General features: G+C 41.1%; 1 protein-coding gene across 5 annotated transcripts in view; it reads right to left on the bottom strand.

Annotated features, from left to right (window-relative positions):
• The window catches only part of nos1apa (nitric oxide synthase 1 (neuronal) adaptor protein a), a 205,146-nt gene that overhangs the window by 141,207 nt on the left and 44,979 nt on the right, over positions 1 to 18,960 (bottom strand). Inside the window, exon 1 of one of the 5 annotated variants that reach the window (XM_036007155.1) lies at positions 10,433 to 10,518. The exons of the other annotated variants lie outside the window; for them this stretch is intronic. The gene's annotated coding sequence lies outside the window, so the exon portion shown is untranslated. Of the gene's footprint in view, positions 1 to 10,432; positions 10,519 to 18,960 lie in introns of those variants that run through there. 5 annotated transcript variants of the gene reach the window in all.

Consider the following 18,960-nt stretch of genomic DNA (forward strand, 5'->3'; position numbering starts at 1 on the left):
ATACCTTCAACACATGCATGCACGCACGCACGCACGCACGCACGCATACACACTCCAGTTCATAGAATCTATTTTCATGAGGCTATACAGAGAAAGCTGAAGCACTTTGAGCACTATTCTCAAGTCTCAAAGTGCATGAATGTTTACGTGTCTGAGATTTATGAGTGGCTTATTGGGCGTGTTGTAATCTGCTGTAATGTTGACTGTGGTGTGCCTGATGGATTGCATGATTGACCTCCACGGAGATGATAACAGCTGCAATTGAACACATTTTATGCGGGGTTTGGCTAGCTCTGTGTATGCAGCATAATATGACAGAAAGCACTTAACTCTAATAAGTCTGTCAATTCCTGTTTGATATGGCCCCATCATTGAATCCACATCAACCACACAGCTCACACTCTCCTTACTGCTTTCAGCTTCCATTCCAAGATACAGCAGCGATACCATTTCTAATATCATGGCTGCATCTGTCTGTATTATATGAGGATGTGAATGCAAGTCATTAAAACACTTGTACTACAGAAATGGCTGCACTTGAGGGAATCGCACAGGCATTTATTTTATATAACTGGAAAATATTCGGTCTGACTTTTCCCCCAAAAGCAGCTCCTCTACACCAGACACGCTGTTTATTTATTTATTTTTATTTATTTATTTTTTTTAAATTAGCACAGATAACAGCTCACAACACAATTTAGGCCATTTAGGATAACCCTTAATGTCTCTGCTAGATGAGCCTCCTGAATATGTACCTAAAATGCTATTACATTTGTCCATTTGTCAAAACATTTGTCATTTCAGCTACAGCATCAATCAGATTGAAGTCCTCTGCACATTAAGTCCTTTATTTTTTCTATAAAATTGTAAAGCATTAAACATATATACAACCTGAAGTGCATTATGTTTACACAACTCCCCAGCTGTGGTCCACCATAAATGGTTTCAGAACACTCCCAATATTCTGCATTTTTTACAACCAACAAAAGGAGGTGAACTATATTCATGAATGAGAGAAACATGAAGTTTTTAGGTATTTAGGCGTGTGTGTGTGTGTGTGTGTGTGTGTGTGTGTGTGTGTGTGTGGGCTTGTTTTACTATATTCGTGGGGTCCAAAAACCAGGGAATACAGTATACTTGTGGGGTCTGCACAGCCTTGTGGGCCAAAATGCTGGACCCCACAAGGTTAAAGGTCTGTTTGAGGGTTAAGACTTGGTTTTAGGATTAGGGTTAGAATTAGGTTAGGGTTAGGGTGAGGGTAAGGGTTAAGGTTAGGCATTTAGTTGTGATGGTTAAGGTTAGGGTAAGGGGCTAGGGAATGCATTATGTCAATGATGGGTCCCCACAAAGATAGTGAAACACACGTGTGTGTGTGTGTGTGTGTGTGTGTGTGTGTGTGTGTGTGTGTGTGTGTGTGTGTGTGTGTGTGTGTCATTCTAACAGCTGTTGCTCAGGATCAACTGGACCGTATTTTGCGATGTAGCCATCTAGTAGTTTTATTCTGGATCTCATAAAGTAGTATTACTTCTTTAATGTGTTTTATTTATTTTATTTTTTTATTGGAAGTGTTCCTACTTCTTATATCACACTGGGCTCCCAACATCAAAAAATAAATCTTCTAAGTGAATCAGCAGCTCCGATATCTGATTATGAAACTCGCCCTAATCTTCACACTTTTGTTTCCATCAGGAGTGGCAATTACCACTGCTCGGTGTGCAAACTCCTAAAGGTTATCAAATGTGGTTGGAGAAGTAAAATACTGTGTGATGAAGAGCTGAAATTATTAGTGGTGCTACACAACCACAAAAACAAATACATTTTCATAATCACTTCAGTAATACATCAAATAAAGATACCAAACATCTGCCGTTCATTTTTATGTTTGTTTTTTTTTTTTTTCAATATTAGTGATTCGAAGACATCCCAGTAAATTGCGAGACTCATTCGTCATTATTTTGTACAATTTACACATTTGGAAACTTGACTGTTCATTAGTTTTTTTTTGGTTTTTTTAACGCTAGCGGACTTACCTGAGGATGTTTATGTCAAATGACCAGATTAATAAAACGAATATTGACAAACTAATTGACTATAAAAAGCGTTGTTAGAGGCAGCTCTACAGGTAATATTTACTTTTTACATTTGACAATAATAGAAATTTGCATATAATTAGGAATAAACCACACTAATGACAGAGGGTCGCATGTAAAGCTGCTCTCGTGCGATCAGGTATTTAATCCTGTTTGGTGGCTCTGGGTTACAGTTAACAGGATTTGCGTACGTGCAGCAGTTTGGAGACCACTTCAGTATACCAAAAGCAGTGACAGGATATTAGCGTACATGTAAACAAAGTGAAATGAAAAGAAATGAATAGGCTAATCCATCATGCAAAAAAAAAAAATCAGGCTAACATTTGCAGCCACTATTTCCTGATAAACGGGCCGGTTTCCTAAAGGTCCTGTCCTCCTGTTTCCAGTATAATCCATCATTTTTGCAAGAAAGATGTCAAAGCACCGACACACCTCAGCCAGCGGTGCTATTTACATTCACAGAAATATCAGCCAGGAGAGCACAATAAAAGTCTGCATTTCTTCTGATGACTGCAGTTCATTGGGGGGAGGCTGAATGTTAAGGGGAGCAAAATCAAAGAATGTCACACACACACACACACACACACACACACAGAGTACACTGCTGAGGTCAACTAACAGCAGTCAAGGAACACTACAATGATCTCGGCAGGGCAGAAGAGACCGTGTTTGCTGGGGTAAAGGGCACCTGGTCTGCTGTTAAACAAGATATTTATTTAGCTCATCGACAAAGGCCTTTCTGAGATGATTATGGCGTTGTTGCTGTCCAATATCTTTTATAAAAGTGAACACAGAGCCACTGGCAGCAGGTCCAGCAGCCAGTCCTCTTCTGTCTGCACATGCAAAGACAGACACACACGGCCAAGAAGATCCACTTTGCCCAACACATTCTCACTCCCAGTGCGTCAAAAAGCGACGGGTGCCTTTGGCGTTTGTTATTGACGCAAAAAGTCTCCTTTAGCGTCTAGCCCTTTGGTAATATTTAGACGTGCTTGGTTGGGACCCTTGGCGTCACTTTTTGACGCTGTGGGTTGGGGCGTACGTTTTACTGACATGCGGCACAAGAACAGCAAAAGATGTGGTTACAAAATGTACGTTTCACTGACACAGGGATAAGAATGGGACATGAACCCTGGTCTCCTGGGTGATAGTCCTATGTTGGTCGACCCATCCGCCAACCCAACCAACCTCCTTACACAGATTTTCGGTTTTTAATACTACTCGTTAACGTTGTCGCTCTTATTACTTCTTCATCTTACAGCGCCAGCTACTGCTATGCCTGGTGCTTTCCATACAGACGCCAAAGGCCAATTTTTGCATCGGTATCTGCCGGTGAGAGCCACTGACCAAGCCCAACGCTTGGTCAAGTTGGGAATTAAAACCGTTTGCATTGCCACATTCCAATTTGGTCAAAACTAGTGCCATTTTAAGCAGCAAGTTTTCTCCCTGGCCAATCAGGAGCACAGATCCTTGAGATCCATGACGTGTCTACTCCAGAAAGAGGAAAAAAGAATAAGGAAGGAGGGCTGTAAAGTGTTAAAGACAGAGGAAAGAGACCCAACGAGCGAGGAGGAGAGATGGGGGCGGGAGGAGCAATGATTTAGTGAGAAAATTAAGTTTAATTAACAGCTCAGACCATTAAGCTCATAATTACACAAACTGAAAGCCAAGCTCTCTTAAATGTGCAAACTGTCATGTTGTCATTAAGTGCTTGATGAACTGAAATGCATGTGGTTTTAATGTTCATAGAGCACCTGAAGTCACTGCTCATAGTTATGACTATTTTCACCCGCATTTCTACAGGAAGATGATTTTTTTTTCCTCTTCTCTCTACAATTCAAACTGCATGCATCATCAATCGTCCAGCCAGTGGAATATTCATTTTAAGGTCGCTGGACTCCCGATCAGTCATTTTACAACATTAAATCAGTAAAAGGATCTCTGTAAGAGCTAATGATCTGTTACTAACTTATGGCATATCTCATATGGCTTACATTGTTACTGAGGGGCTCATTTCACCGGTCTTCTTGTTAAGCTAAAAGTTTACTATTGAAGTACATCCTTTACTGAACTCTTAACAATTATTTTTTATTTGAACCTCATTTTACAACAACAGACACAACACCCATGAAAGTTGGAGTTCTTAAACGCTATAAGCTCTCAACTGTTACATCCCCTTTAGTTTGTGCTTGGATGGACTCCCAGAATATAACAACATTATGGTTTAGAGGCATGCAAGGGTCAGTGATTTACCTGTACAGTACCTGTATAGGTCCAGGTATATCAGATCTTCCATAGCTATGAATTTATTTGAATGTGTTCCTATTGGTTGCAAGAAATGTTTAAATAAATAAAAAACAACCCATGTTTGCATTTTCCTGACGAACGCTCTCATGGTCAGCAGCCATGGCAATGAAGAAAGAAACCAGAGACAGCCACGCACCTTCTGTCTCCCTTTCCTATCAACAGTCAGTGTTAAGTTACTTTTAGTCTATATCCACGGCGTTTCACTTCCGGGGTTACACCGTTGTCGGCGAAAATCCCGCTGGATTTCACTTATTTAGGCCGCATATCCGTTGCCTTAGGCTTCCTTTGTGTTGGCGTTCTAAACTCCAGTGGATTTCTGAGGACTATGGTTAACTGCTCCTCAGATCTCTGCAGGGTAAATCCAGACAGCTAGCTAGACTATTTGTCCAATCTGAGTTTTCTGTTGCATGAGTAAAACAACTTTTGAACGTGCAAATGTTCCACCAAAACAGGCAAGTTTGAAGAAGGAAACGTGGAGGAACACACATATTCAAAATCCAAATTTCAGGAATAGGAGTCTTCTTCTTCGCCCAGAAAAAGAAAAAGGATATTGAAAAGAGTAAGAGACCGGCTTTTTGAAGCGTGAAGGCTACCGTAGCTGTAATACATACTTTGAACTGCGTGTTGCAAGAGAGTTGATTGCGATATATGATCTCAACGCTAGATGGGAGAAATTCCCACACATTGGACCTTTAAGATACGGGTGAGCTTGCACAATTCCACTTCAAAATGACAGGAGAAAAAAAGATGGAGGATTACAGCGTTTTTCTACTACCAAAGGAACAGCCGGTGTTGTATATCCACTCATGTATGAAGAGCATCTGCATCTTCTGATTAGACCACACTTCCCAAGTCAGTCCCCAGAGACACATTCTTTCTCCCCTTTTTCACAACAAACACATTTCACTTTTTCTTGGCAACCACAACGCTTTCATCACTTTCTCTCTCCTATACACCAACCCCCTTGAATTCTCGTTTTCCTTTCAACCATTCATCTTAATCTTATTTTTTTTTTTACTGCTAGTCGTTCTAGTGGATCTGTGTATGTTCATTTCCCCTCTCTAACCACTGTCATTTTTTACTCCCATTCCCACGGGCATATTGATAGAGCATGTGCCACTCTCTCCGGCTTCATCATATTTTTTTTCTTCTCTATTTTGCGCTCACTGGCTCCTCGCGCTGTCTCTCCCCCCCTCTCTTATATTTTCTTTCCACATCACCCCCTGCCTCTCCCCACTACCCTTTTCTCCACAGACAGGTGGCTGATTCAATCTCAAGCAATGTTGTTTATGAAAAGGCATTTCATTTTCCAAAACCATTTGTGTTTAGGACACAGGGTCCATCATGTTTTATCAATCTCAGCGACGTAGCACTGTCTTTGAACCAAAGCCAGCATTTTCCAATTGAATATATGCTGGTATGCACAGTAACAGGCAGCACACACAAACCCACACCAAAGTACAAATTGGCCTGTACGTTAAGCATCTGCCAAGAAAAGCCATATACGACTATATTATAAGAAATAATTTAAAATCACATTTTTTTAGCATGTCCTTCCATACAAGGAGCTATGAAAAGGCAATAGAGTCAACAAATCTATGAAAACTGGGCCAGTCCATATGCCGAGGAAGATCATGTGATACGATCAAAATCTCCAGAGCAGCTACTAAGGCCACGTTCAGACTGCAGGCCTTAATGCTCAATTCCGATTTTATTGCCAGATTCGATTTTTTTTACTGACTGTTCACATTATTTTTATTAAATGTGGCACGCATCAGACTCAAGTATGAACTGGACACGGACTTAAAGTGACCCGCATGTGCAAAAGAGTAATACAACGTCACGTGCAGCACCCTGTTTAAATGCTTATCAAAATAAACCCCTGTAGTATTAGGAAGTATTAAGAAAACCAAGGAGATGTAATTATTACGTCGTGCTACTAGCTACCTCTAGCTACTAGCCGATAGCCGGCAGTTTGGGAACAGAGACTGTAATAACGTTGCATCCATGTTAAAGCAGCACACAAACATGCAAAAGATTACAAATAAAAATATTACAGTGCAAATCCGCCATCATAATAGCAAAGCGCCAAGGTACAAACGCGCCTGGCTTTTAAAGGGAATGAGAGATGACACTCTGATTGGTTTATTGCATGTTACGCCCAAAACACACCTATGAATTAATGAAGACACTAAGTACAACTCTTTTAAACAAATGCGCCATCAAACTAGCAAAAGTGGATTTGGACACGCCCTAAACGCACCTGCGCCATGCGCTTCACGCCGTGCGCTTAGATCGTTAAAATAGGGCCCTAGTACTTGCATACATGGCCACGAACAGATCAGGCCCAGCTTACATCCAGGACATGGTCAAATCCTACACCCCAGTACATCCACTCCGCTCTGCATCAGCCAACCTACTTGCTGCCCCCTCACAGCAAGGGACAACTAACCGTTCAACGAAATCCCGACTGTTCGCTGTCCTGGCTCCTAAATGGTGGAATGAGCTCCCTATTGACATCAGGACGGCCGAAAGCCTACACATCTTCCCCCGCAGTCTAAAACACATCTATTCCGACTCCACCTTGGTTAATAAAAAAACACTTTCATTTGTCTCTTTGTACTTTAGCTTATTTAAAGCTAATATACTTGCACTTACTTCTTGTTGTCTGGAGTTTGTACCTTCAAGGTTGAAAGCACTTAATTGGAAGTCGCTTTGGATAAAAGCGCCAGATAAATGACATGTAATGTGATGTAAATGTTAACACATGGCTTCATTTCATGCCTTTGGGCATGTGATGCAAAGTTGATTAAAAGTAAAGTTGTTGCTGTAGGCTCTTCAAAGCCGAGTTATGAGTCTGACAGTGGTAGTTAATAGTAATGAGATGTCAGTTGCTTTATTCTTCTAGAAACCTGTTCACTGAATTCTCGAGCATGTTTTTTGTCGCACAAAAACACCCCATCAAGACTAACCATATACAGTTTTCTCTTTGCCAAGTAAAGAAGCTAATTTGGTCCCACATGCAACACTACTACATGAAAAGCAACATTTGGGAATGCATCCATTTAAAAAGGCATTTCAACATTTGTACCCCCTCCAGTATTAAAAATTAAACTTCTGAAAGGAAGTTAAGTCTTGATAAATGAGACTTTCCCAGGCTGTTGGCACAGTTTGTGTCCTATAGGAAAGAAGGGAAATCTATTTTTCTGTCTGCTGTCACAGCATTAATGCATAGTTAAAGACCTTCTCCTCTGACACTTTCTCACTGTCTTCCCTTCACACTTAGATTAGATTCTGCCTCCCGACTGACCGATCTCTTTTCTTTCTCTCCATCTGTTCCATCTGAGGTCACACATCTATGCCCATGTTGGATGGAGTCGTACATAGAGATAGATAAACTTCAAAGACAACAGATGCTTATCATGACATCTAAAAGAATAAGATCAAGAATCTCCCCGTCTCACTTGAGATGGAGAGATTCCCGTCAGCCCGATCAATACCGACATGTCTAAAGATGACGATATATCAGCCAGTGTTTCTTTTAGGATTTTTTTTTTTGGTCTGTCCGAACAACCTACACTTAGAACGAACCCACCGCGGTGACGTTTTTGGTGGAGCTGTTCGTTTAATAGTCGACCTGGAAGAAAGCGAATGTTGACAATAAACTACATCTACACAACAGTATGTGGCGTTAAACTGGACAGGCCCAGTAACCTCTGAATAGTTCTACTTGTTGTTAAATTGCAATGTGAGCGGCAGGATAATTTCATTTAATTATTTAATTGATACCGTGGTGGCAGACATTTTGTCATGGTGGGCCGCCACTACAAAATCAACATAGAGGAAACACTAATATCAGCCTTACATAAGAAATTTCTTTAGCTCATCTGTCTTCTACCTTTGTTACTATGGGTGAAGCTAAGTTCAGATAGTGGATTTTTAATCAATACACTACTTGTTTGTTGGAAGGTGAAACGTCTTCCAGACAAAAGTATTGTATGATGATGGATCCCAGGAAGACTATCAAAGGCATGGATACATGAAAGCGAGCCGCTAAGGTCATTTTCAAGCCTTTTCTATCAGTCTTTCTCATCAGCTTCTACCTTTTCGCTATCAGTTTTCCTCCACCTCTAGTCGTAAGAGCGGGAGGGGGGAGGACACGAGTTGCAGAGGCTTTTCTTTGCTCTTATTGAACCATGTCAGAGGAGAAATCCTTAGCTTCCCCAAAAGGATACAGAGACAAACTCAATTTAGAGGCAGTTGGTGTATCGATAAATCACTTCTGGTACGCTTTCGTTCTCAGGGCCCTGCTGTATAATAGCTGAAGTGGCTAATAGCCCTCATTGGTTAGACAGAGTACGGCTTTCTTTCATTCACAATATGATTTTATTTGATGATGTCAAATGAAAGTGTAAACACTGATTAAGTCAAAACGAGACCATCGTTTGTATTGTACTGCTCTCTATGATAGGGCACAGTAGGCTAGGAACGTCATATTTGTTTTATCAGAAATTATTTATGGAACTTAACTTAAACTTAACTCTAATCACAGCCAACTGAAGCCCCAACCCCCTTTGTTATTGTTGCTTTTGTATCAATGGATCTCTGATCATTGATCAACAAATGTGACGTGAACATGTTGGTTGAAAGCTGCATCTCTGAAAGAGTCCTTTTAAAAGGGTCTTAAAGATGCAGTGGATGGCAAAGTCTAATCATACTAAAAGACTTGTTAATGTTAAAGCTATATGTCCCATGCAAGAAGTCAGCATCTTCACCAGTTTATGAGAAGACAAGAAAATAAGGCGCAGCATCGTTTCTGTAGTGCAATGTATAACTTGTATCACAGTACAGTATGGTGATAAAAATTAAAGATCAGGCTTTAAGGTTAAGGACTGATTAGTTTGCAATATGTAACACTATCTCAGGTGTTGTTGGTTGGTGTGTAGTACTATGTAGTTAGCTGATGCTCCTTGGCCTTGGGAGCTGGGTTAGTAATGCAGGCAGTAAACCAGTCAGCCAGGGCTGCAAACATTCAATCAGTCACACTGTTTAATCCATTTCTTAGACTTTTGCTCTTGTGTATTTGGTTTTGGAAAGGAGTAAGAAAGTTCTTTCAAACTAAGTATTGCTATAACTAGAGTCCAATGCACACTGCCTGGCATGTTGAGAAAACTACAGTTGCAAAGCTATGATTGGATAATGAAAGTTTAGGGGAAAGGTTAGGCAAACAACCAGTTACGTATAAATAGTCGGTATCAAACCTGAAACAGTGGTGGCCTTAGATGTTCTGACCCTGACTAAATATTTCATATAATATATTAATAAAACATTGGAACTGGGACAGAATCCCCATTTCTGTTTTATTCGAAAACGGCAAAGTCAAAATGACTGCCACATTACATTGGAGACAACTGTCAACAGGAACAGTGGAAGCCAAAGCTGCATTGCAACAAAACAAAGTGTTGTTGTGTTTTTATGTCGAACAGAATTTTTGCATCAATACCAAAGAGATTCTAATTGGAGGATGAGGTGACACTTGAGCTCCGACATTAGTATCAAGGCAACCAGTTGAGTAAGCACAGCAGGATTAAAAAAGGGCCAGAAAGTAGGTTATTTCCTTTCCTCCACTCATTGAACTAAAAAAACACAGCGTGATATCAAGAGGAACGGAAAACCGATTCTGTCTGCATTTAATTCATTCATCTGTGCTATTTCTGTCTGTAAATATGTCAAATTTGTGTCTTCTCTTTGTACCTTTCCGATGGACTAGTCCCAACAAAAACAAGGCTTTGGCAGCAAATGTTTTAGATGTCTACACTCTGTTTGGGACCAGGGATGACACTAAGTTCCAAAATCAACTTCTGAAAGTTATAAAAGAAAGAAAAGAAAGGGTTTTTGTTTATTGCTTGCTTTAGCCTGAAGCTTTGAAATGTATCTATATAAACCAGACAGCACTGACCCAAATGTTTGTGTGAATATACGCTACAATTGGGTCTGATGGCACTGATCTAAACTGTCACTTTATCAAAACTAACCTTTTGTGTAAAGATTTCCTGTCAGTGAACGTCTGGTCCGTTGAGAGATGCGCTCATTACCATGTCAAAGGCTGCCAGTTAGTCATACTCTCAGGTCCTAAGTGACACGTGGCAAATGACATTGGGACCATTTATTACTCAAACTCAAAAGCACTGCCTGTGGTCTGAATGTACCAGAAAGGCAGACAAAGCAACAACAACAACAAAAAGGAAGAGCAGCAAGAGAGCAACAGGAGATGGAAAAAGCTAAAAAAGCAGAAAAGGACGCAGACTGAGACGGGTCTAAAAAACACTATTTTATCATTTGTTGCATTTCTGCCTAAAGGTTTAAAAATGACACTGTACAACTGTACTACGATTGTGTAATAACAGTGATAAACATAAGGTGGGTCAGAGGCGTTTATTCCCAACTCCAGGATCAGAACTGGACTGTAAGTAGAGATGTGAATCTTCACTGATCTCCGGATTCGATTACGATTATCATGTCAGCGATTCGATGTATCGATGCATCACAATGCGTCAAATACATTTTTCTATTAAAGCCATATAGGATATTTAATTCATAGCTTTTCAAGCTTCAAGAACAGAACATTCTGCAGTGCTCCAATACTAAATAAATTGGATACATAAAACTACAGCACTGAGCACATGGCACTTCCTGAATGTGCAAAACATAACAGAAAATGTAAACAGAAATGTTGTTAGGCCTACATTAAATTGTAAACAGAAATAATCGATTATGGCCCGGTCGATTACCGATGCAGCATCGTCCATGTCCACGATTCGATGCATCCGATTATTTGATTAATTTCAACACCTCTAACTGTAAGGGCTCCTGCACACTGCCTGCGTGGCGTGTCTGTTTTTATTTCGGCTCCCATGTTAACAGGTCAGAGCTTACACACTGCCTGCGTGACACGCACGTCTCAGGGGCGGCTCGAGCCGCGCCGAAAACACACGCATGCTAGAAATAGGACCGATACCTATTTTTCACGCGACACGCAAGCGTGTTGGAAGCCTTTCCAGGCAAAATAGAATAGGAAAAGATGTTTATATGTCATTTAGACACAAATACATTTAATAAATGACATTTTGATGTTTGAAAGTCTCTAGGTTTGACATAAATGCAGATATAAATGTAATTTAAAAAAAAAATAAAAATAATGATCGATTTTCAAATATTGCACCTGTCAATACAGAACGAAATATTCTGTAGCCTATTTTGCCATCAATACTGCCGACGTTGTCTTTGCTGTAATCACATCAGTATATAATTTATGTTTATGTTTATGGGAAACATACATGTGTACAGACAAGGCTAGCAGCAGCAGCGCCACATCAGACACGTTTCTGGTGTGCAAAGACAGAAAACGCCACGCAGCAGCCACGCAACTGACACGCTCACGCCACACAGGCAGTGTGCAGGAGCCCTAAGCAGACAAAAATGGCATTTTCACAGCCAGTATAGGCGTATTGTGTTTTTTTAAAAGCAACTATAAAATTGGGGAGAGTTCTTTGAGGCGGCAGGAATTGTGTCTGATAGAACCATTATTGATTGTTCTTTGAGACATCTTTGAAGGTTGCTAGGCAACCATTTACTGAAAGAAATCTTAACAAAAAAAAATAATAATCTGAAAGGTTGTTTGTGAATCCAATTCTTCTATAGCAACGAAAACACATTAAACAAACCGAACAACCATTTATTTCTCATTTCAGTTGAGAAAGGAAAGAAAGGACCTTTATTTAGCTGTATGGACTTTTAGGTAAAGTTTTAGGAAAGACCGTGGTCATAGTAAGAAGAAAGTATCTGGCCACAAGAGTTCGCTTGTCAAGAAAACATTAACATAGGCTGTTGGGTCATGTTTGACCAAATGGCCAGTCTTTCTGGTGAGTACAGTCTCCAGGGAAACAAATGTTTTAGAAGATAGCGTAGTCCATCTGGACTTGAGTTGTTGGTTCAGAAAGTCATGGCATCCTGTATACACACTGTTATAGAGCCAAGTTGTCAGGCTCCACATCCCCCTGTTGTTAACATTCTTCCATATCACAGCATTGCACCACACACTGGAAACCTCAACAAAGAGACCAGCCAAGAGCTGGATCATTTTCACATCTCCAGAACACCAGAGCACAATGCCCAAAGCAAACACAAAACTGGCCCCCACTGCAGCTTTAATCACCTCACATCAGTTTGAACACACATGTGTAGCGACACACACAAACAGACACAAACACCACCAGACAACCAATTACTGGGAGGATCCTCTGACATGGTGGTCTAGGTTGGAATTAAATTACAGCGGGGGGCCGAGTAGTCACTGGCTGTCATGATAAAGCCCTTCAGAACACACAGTAAAGGATTATCAGCTCTTACAGCTTTAATTGGCGGTTTAATAAAGTCGCCCACAACGTATCTGACAGGCACTAAAGGCGGACATCCTGTTTGTACACATCAAATACACCTCAGGCTGAAATGTTAGTTCGAGAGGGGACTGCAAAGGCTTTCATTAGCAGAGATCACACATAATTAATCACTCAAAGTGGATCATATAAAATGTGTCATGTGCCTTCTCTGTAATAACATGACCAGTGGTAAGAGGTGTTTTACAAGGGCAATTGGCTTTGGATCAGAATGCCGTTGCTTTTGAGGAAGTGCCCGCTTCCACTCTTGCTAACAAACCCTATATTCATGACAATATCAGGTATTACAGGGAAAGTATAAGCTGGGGATTATAAACAGTGGCACTTGCCAACAAGGGAGGTCTGAAGAGTACCCAGAGGCAGAGTCATTGCAGCTTAATGAGATAATTATACACTGTAATGGTGCTTGGGTAAATAAAGCTTTCAAACTTGTAAGATTTCCACATGATATAATCTAATATAAAGTCTCTATTTAAAACATACAGTGCCTTAAGATAGTGGAAAACCTATTCTACATTGCGTGAAGCTGCAGCCTGGGTTCTAATTATTTTTTTCTAAAGTATAGAAAAGTCAGGATGAAGTATGTGTTTTAATTATTTAAAGTACTCAACCTCCTGAACCAATACTTTCAGGTGGGGTATGTTTACAGCTTTTGCTCCAGCGTGTCTGGATCAGGTTGGCACATTTGGATTTGGGGACTGTCACACACTCCCACTTGTGGATTTGCTCAAGCTGCAAGTGTCTGTGAGCTGATATCTTCTAGTCATTACACACATTTTCAGAGGGATTGAAGTTGCTCCAGTGTTGATGTCTGGTTAGGGTCAGGATTATCCTGTTGCGACAGACTTAAATAACTGTACTGTAGCACTGAACACGCTTTTAGTTATTTGTTTAAAATGGAAAACACTCCAATTTTAGATGATATGTAGTTCGGGCTCCTACGTGGTCTGAATGCACTTATTGTAAAGTCACTTTGGACAACAGTGTCTGCCAAATAGATGTAATGTAATGTAATGGAAAAGTCTACTTGCAATATTAAGAAGGTCTCCTCGGGAATGCCTTCTGGCTTCATTTATATTGCTGCTGTATCATCACAAGTCACTGGTGCTGAAATGAACCCACAGAGAATGATGCTTCCACCAGTCGGGTCAGCATAAGGACGTCGACTCCCATTTGAAAAACACGCTTGATGTGTAGCGCTGCCAGGTAAACCTCAGACCCTTTTGCTTGCATTGCTGCTTGCACCTATGCCTGTAACAATTATAACATAATTGTCTAACCGCGATTGTTTTTGTAAAAATAGGCTAACGATTGTGTCACAACCACGCGACTTACTGTCGCATAGTAGAGGAATTACCATATAGTACATTAGCTGTTTAAGTTTAACTACTAATGTTAACTAGCATTTTAGTTAGCAATAATTAGCCTGTGCCTATGTTATCTCCTTACATATACCTACGCTCTCCGTCTCTGCAAGATTTGGAATGATTGAGATTTCTCTTGGCACAGCTACCAGAAGACTTACAACTTTCAGACAGGTTGCTCACGTCACATTTACGTCGTCTCTCTCAGTTGGAGGCTGCTCAGTAACACAATTGAACACGCTCTTAATGCTTTGTTTGTTATTTTATTAATGACGATAAATGTTCAATTGTCTATTAAAAACAAATTGGTTCACATAACAGTGATATAACCAAAAGATGTATCCTGGGATTCATTCAAAACCTTAATTTGTTTGAAAAAAAGTAATAAATATTATTATATTTGACTGAAAGAGACAATTATTATTACTAGTTAATCGCAATTATTTCTGGGACAATTAATTGTACAGCAACATTTTGGAATTGTTACAGCTCTACTTGTACCTTTAAAAAAGAACTGGATCTTATGTTACTTCTGTTGTTGCATTGAGCAATACATCCAATCCTGGCCCATAAAGAAACTAATAAAGAAATCTAGTATGTTATTTTTTCAACCACAAAATTCTGCATGTAGGGTCAGGTTCCACCACTACTGTGAAATGAACTACTGAAATTACATGTTTTCACTCTGTTGTTGTTATTATTATTATTATACACATTACACACAGGCCTGAATTACACACACACGCTCAGTACCTATACATGCACTAATGGAGAGATGTCAGAGTGAGGCCCATGGAAAGGCGCCCCGAGCAGTTGGAGGTCTGGTGCCTTGCTCAAGAGCACCTTGGCAGTGCCCAGGAGGTGAACTGGCACCCCTCCAGCTACCAGTCCACCACCATACTTTGGTCTGTATGGGGACTTGAACCAGCAACCCTCCGGTTCCCAACGCAACACCCTACTGACTGAGCTACCCCATCATCTGCTGTAGCTTACTGGGTAAAGCCACGAACCGGCGCTTTTAGGGGCCGTTTTTACTAGAAATCTAATTCAATTAGGCTAATGTAATGTACTTTGGATGAGAGTCTTCGCCAAGCGGTTACACATGCAGAGTTCAAGGCCAAAGCATGAACATCCCTCTACTTCCACACTCTTTCGAAAAGTTCTCTCTGCACACCATTGTTTTCTTGCAGGAAAAACAAAAAGCTCTTTCTTTCTTCCCCATCTTCCACAGCGAAGAAAGTCGGCGGTACCTGGCCACAGGGGCAAGTACTTCTGCTCCGTCTATAAAGGCCACTGTTAAATAGTGAACAGTAATGTGGGCATCAGACTAATGACCTCAGCATTCCTGTTCCCTGCAGCGTCAAGGAAATGGTCTTTTTATTGTGTTGGACTGCCACTGCCTCCACACGCTCACCTACGGTATCAGAAACACACACTCCTGCAGTAAAAATACAACAACCACTCTGGGACATACAGACACATGGATGCTTTCGGGCATACAAGTAGAGACATACACACCCAGGGAAAAACAAATACACTAGGAAGAACAAGTGTTTTCACAGACAAATGTCTCACAGGCAAGACATATACAGTACATACTGTATATAAAGATAGAGGATGCTCCAGGATACACTTTTCCAGGAGCAGGTGTTCCTCTTCCATTAACATTGTTCTATCCAAAAAGCCAAACTAAGCCTGAAACGACCTGACAAAGGAAGGAACCTCACAGACAGCCAGGGGGGAGCTGTGGTATCTGTCACACATAAAACCCAGCAGATGCATACAGTCTATGAAGTGTACCAACTCTGTTTCCTCTGCACAGTTACTGATATAAAAAATGAGGCAGAAGAGTTCCTCTGTTCTGCTATCTTATCTCATGGTATTGATGTTATAAGAAGCACCAACAGCCCCTACTTGCTTTCATCAACGCAGCAAGTACGTTGGAACTGTGTGATTACCAGGGTTGTGGTGAGCTATGGCCAGAGGCTCAATGTTCAGCAATCTTATCAGCTGTACTACTGGTTTCCCAGCAGGGAAAAGAAAGAGGAAGAGAAAAGCTCCAGGGCTGAGAGAGAGAGAGCGAGAGAGAGAGCGAGAGAGAGAGAGAGAGAGACAGACAGACATTCTTCAGAGCTTTCATCATCAGAAAAGAAAAATGAAACAAATCCAAATTAGGATGGCAACTGACGATTATTTTCACAATCCATTCATCTGTTGATTAATTTTGCATAATTTCTCAGAGCCCTGGCCCCCTCTAAGTGCTTGTTTTCAAACCAACCATCTGATATATGAATATATGAGCAAATCATCACATTTGTGAAGCTGAAACAAGCCAATGTTTGGCATTTCAGCTTGACAAATGACCTGACTTTATTTTCTGTCCATCGACTAATATATTAAATGACCAATTGTTTCAGCAAGTGGTATTTTTGGAGATAGTTATTGACATTTAAAGCTGCACCAACAGCTTTTTTTCATATTAACAGTGGATCAAATGACTTTGTGTGTATAAAGCTATATATATATATAGTTGTGCGGAGGCTCCACGCAGAGCTTTCGCCCTAGCCCGTAAGTGGCCTGAAGTTCAAACTTGTGCATTGGTGTGTGTGAGTCGATCTCTTTAAGAGAATAACAGGGCTGGGATGTGTGTGTGTGTGCTTGGGGAGTGTGTGGTAGAGCGAGTGACGGCGATTAGCTTCGGAGTGAGCACCGACTCTAGAGTCATAGTGAAAGAAACAAAGTGTCTCCCCTGTGCTTTCTGACCACGGTGGGAAATATGTAGCAGGAGAAGTTAACCCTCTCCTTGATTTCATGTTGTTTATGGAGAAGGAGAACCAGGAAATGAGTCGGGGGAAATGCAATGCTACCAAGCCACGGCCGAGCGACGTGCGTTGCCGCGATGTGCAGTTAAATTTTTCGAGAGGTGCACATCGGGGTCCGGCGCAGGGTCCGGCGTAGGGTCCGGCGTAGGGTCCGGCGTAGGGTCCGGCGTAGGGTCCGGCGTAGGTCTGTATCTCCACGTACCTACGTATGTAGCCACAGCGTAGATTTTAGACAGAAGCATAAATCAGGCGTAAGGGGTCACATGTAGTGACAAACCCCCAGAGAATTTGCACCGGACTCTGCAGTTAGCATTAGCTACGGAGCATTTTAGCATCTATCAGATCACTGATTCGGTTGTACCACAACTTGACTGTTTTGATTTAGTCTCACTGCTCCCATTGACCGTGTTTCCAGTGTTTCCGTTTCTTTATTGGAAAGAAGGATTTGGTTTCAAATCCGATCATCACTTACCAATTTAATATGCACAAGTTTTGGTTTCCGAAGCGACCAGGTGCTTGTTGTGTTGCAGCCTTGGAGCACAGTAAGCAGCGCTCTAGTGTGGCTTTATTTTACATTGAAAAAGCTGTAAAACTGCAAACCACCATTGAATCAAAATAAAACGTTCCTCTTATTTGTGAAAATAGGCATGTGACCCGTTTCAACTCCAACCCTCAAAGAATCGGAATCGAGAATCGATAAGAACCGGAATCAAAAGGAAGAATCGGAATTGGAATCAGAATTGTTAAAATCAAAACGATGCCCAACCCTAACCCTAGCCACTCAAATGTCTGGTTATTTTCTTATTCCCTCCAAAGAACAGCCAACAATTTAGAGGAGTGGAACATTGCTGATCTCAAATGCTTTTAAACCTGACCTATAGCACACCCCAATTCACTTTCAAGCTTCAGCTTTTAACTGTCCTGAAAGCTTCAATACGGAGAACCTTTTCACTTTTGTAATATCAAGATCACAATTCCTGCCCCACTTCCTTGCCAGATAACTGTTTTTGTCCATTCTTGCTTTTTAATTTATTTAGCCAATTTCTCTTTGAGCAATTTCTGTGAGCGCTTCATTTACATTCCACCGCTGCACCTATTCAATATCCAGATCAGTGTAGCAATCAGGGGAATTCTCAGTCTCATCTCCCTCGCACAACACGCCATTTCCCCCTGCACTCTGCCAACCTGTGGCCCTGCACCTGTCTTCTTTGTTCTTCCACTCCACAGGTTGGTGGCCAAAATTGGATTACCCTTACAGCACTTGCTGGTATATTCAAATGGATTTGGAGGGGGAAGGAGTGCTAGAAAGAAAGGAAAAACAAGAAGAGAGAACGAAAAGTTCAGCACTCGGCAGTGAGATTCCTGAATGGTTTGGACGTTTGATGCTGATTGGAAAGTAGGGAGACATTCTGCTCCCTCAATCAGACAATGTGGAGTCACTAATTGGCAGAAAGAGAAAGAGAGAAAGAAGCGGTGAAACTTTAATTCAGAACAGGGCTTTTTGTTTCTGCAAGCAGAGCTCTTTGAGCATAAAGAGGTGGGAAACTGAGAAAAGCAAAACTCGGACAGAGTCGTAGTTTTTGAGTTTTTTGTGATTGTTGCAGGCAAAAATCCTTGATTATGCGGCACGTTTTCTTAAAAAATGCGATGGAATATGCGGGATATTTATGCAACTTTATGCGATGAAATTGCGGGAACTTGCAAAAACTGCGGTTTCATCATGGCTTCATCGCGGGGTTTGCAGCTTTAACGTTCCCATGGCAACAGGGGAAAATGGCTGCTCTTGTGTGAAGTAAACGCAACATTTTTCAACATTCTGCTAAGATATATGTGACTCTTTTGCAACGAAAATGCGGGGATTATGAAATCATGCAAGCCCCGCATATTTTGCGCAGAAATCTGCAATTTATGAGGCGAAAGT

This window comes from Sander lucioperca, chromosome 11, assembly GCF_008315115.2.
Source record: "Sander lucioperca isolate FBNREF2018 chromosome 11, SLUC_FBN_1.2, whole genome shotgun sequence".
Lineage (NCBI taxonomy): Eukaryota > Metazoa > Chordata > Actinopteri > Perciformes > Percidae > Sander > Sander lucioperca.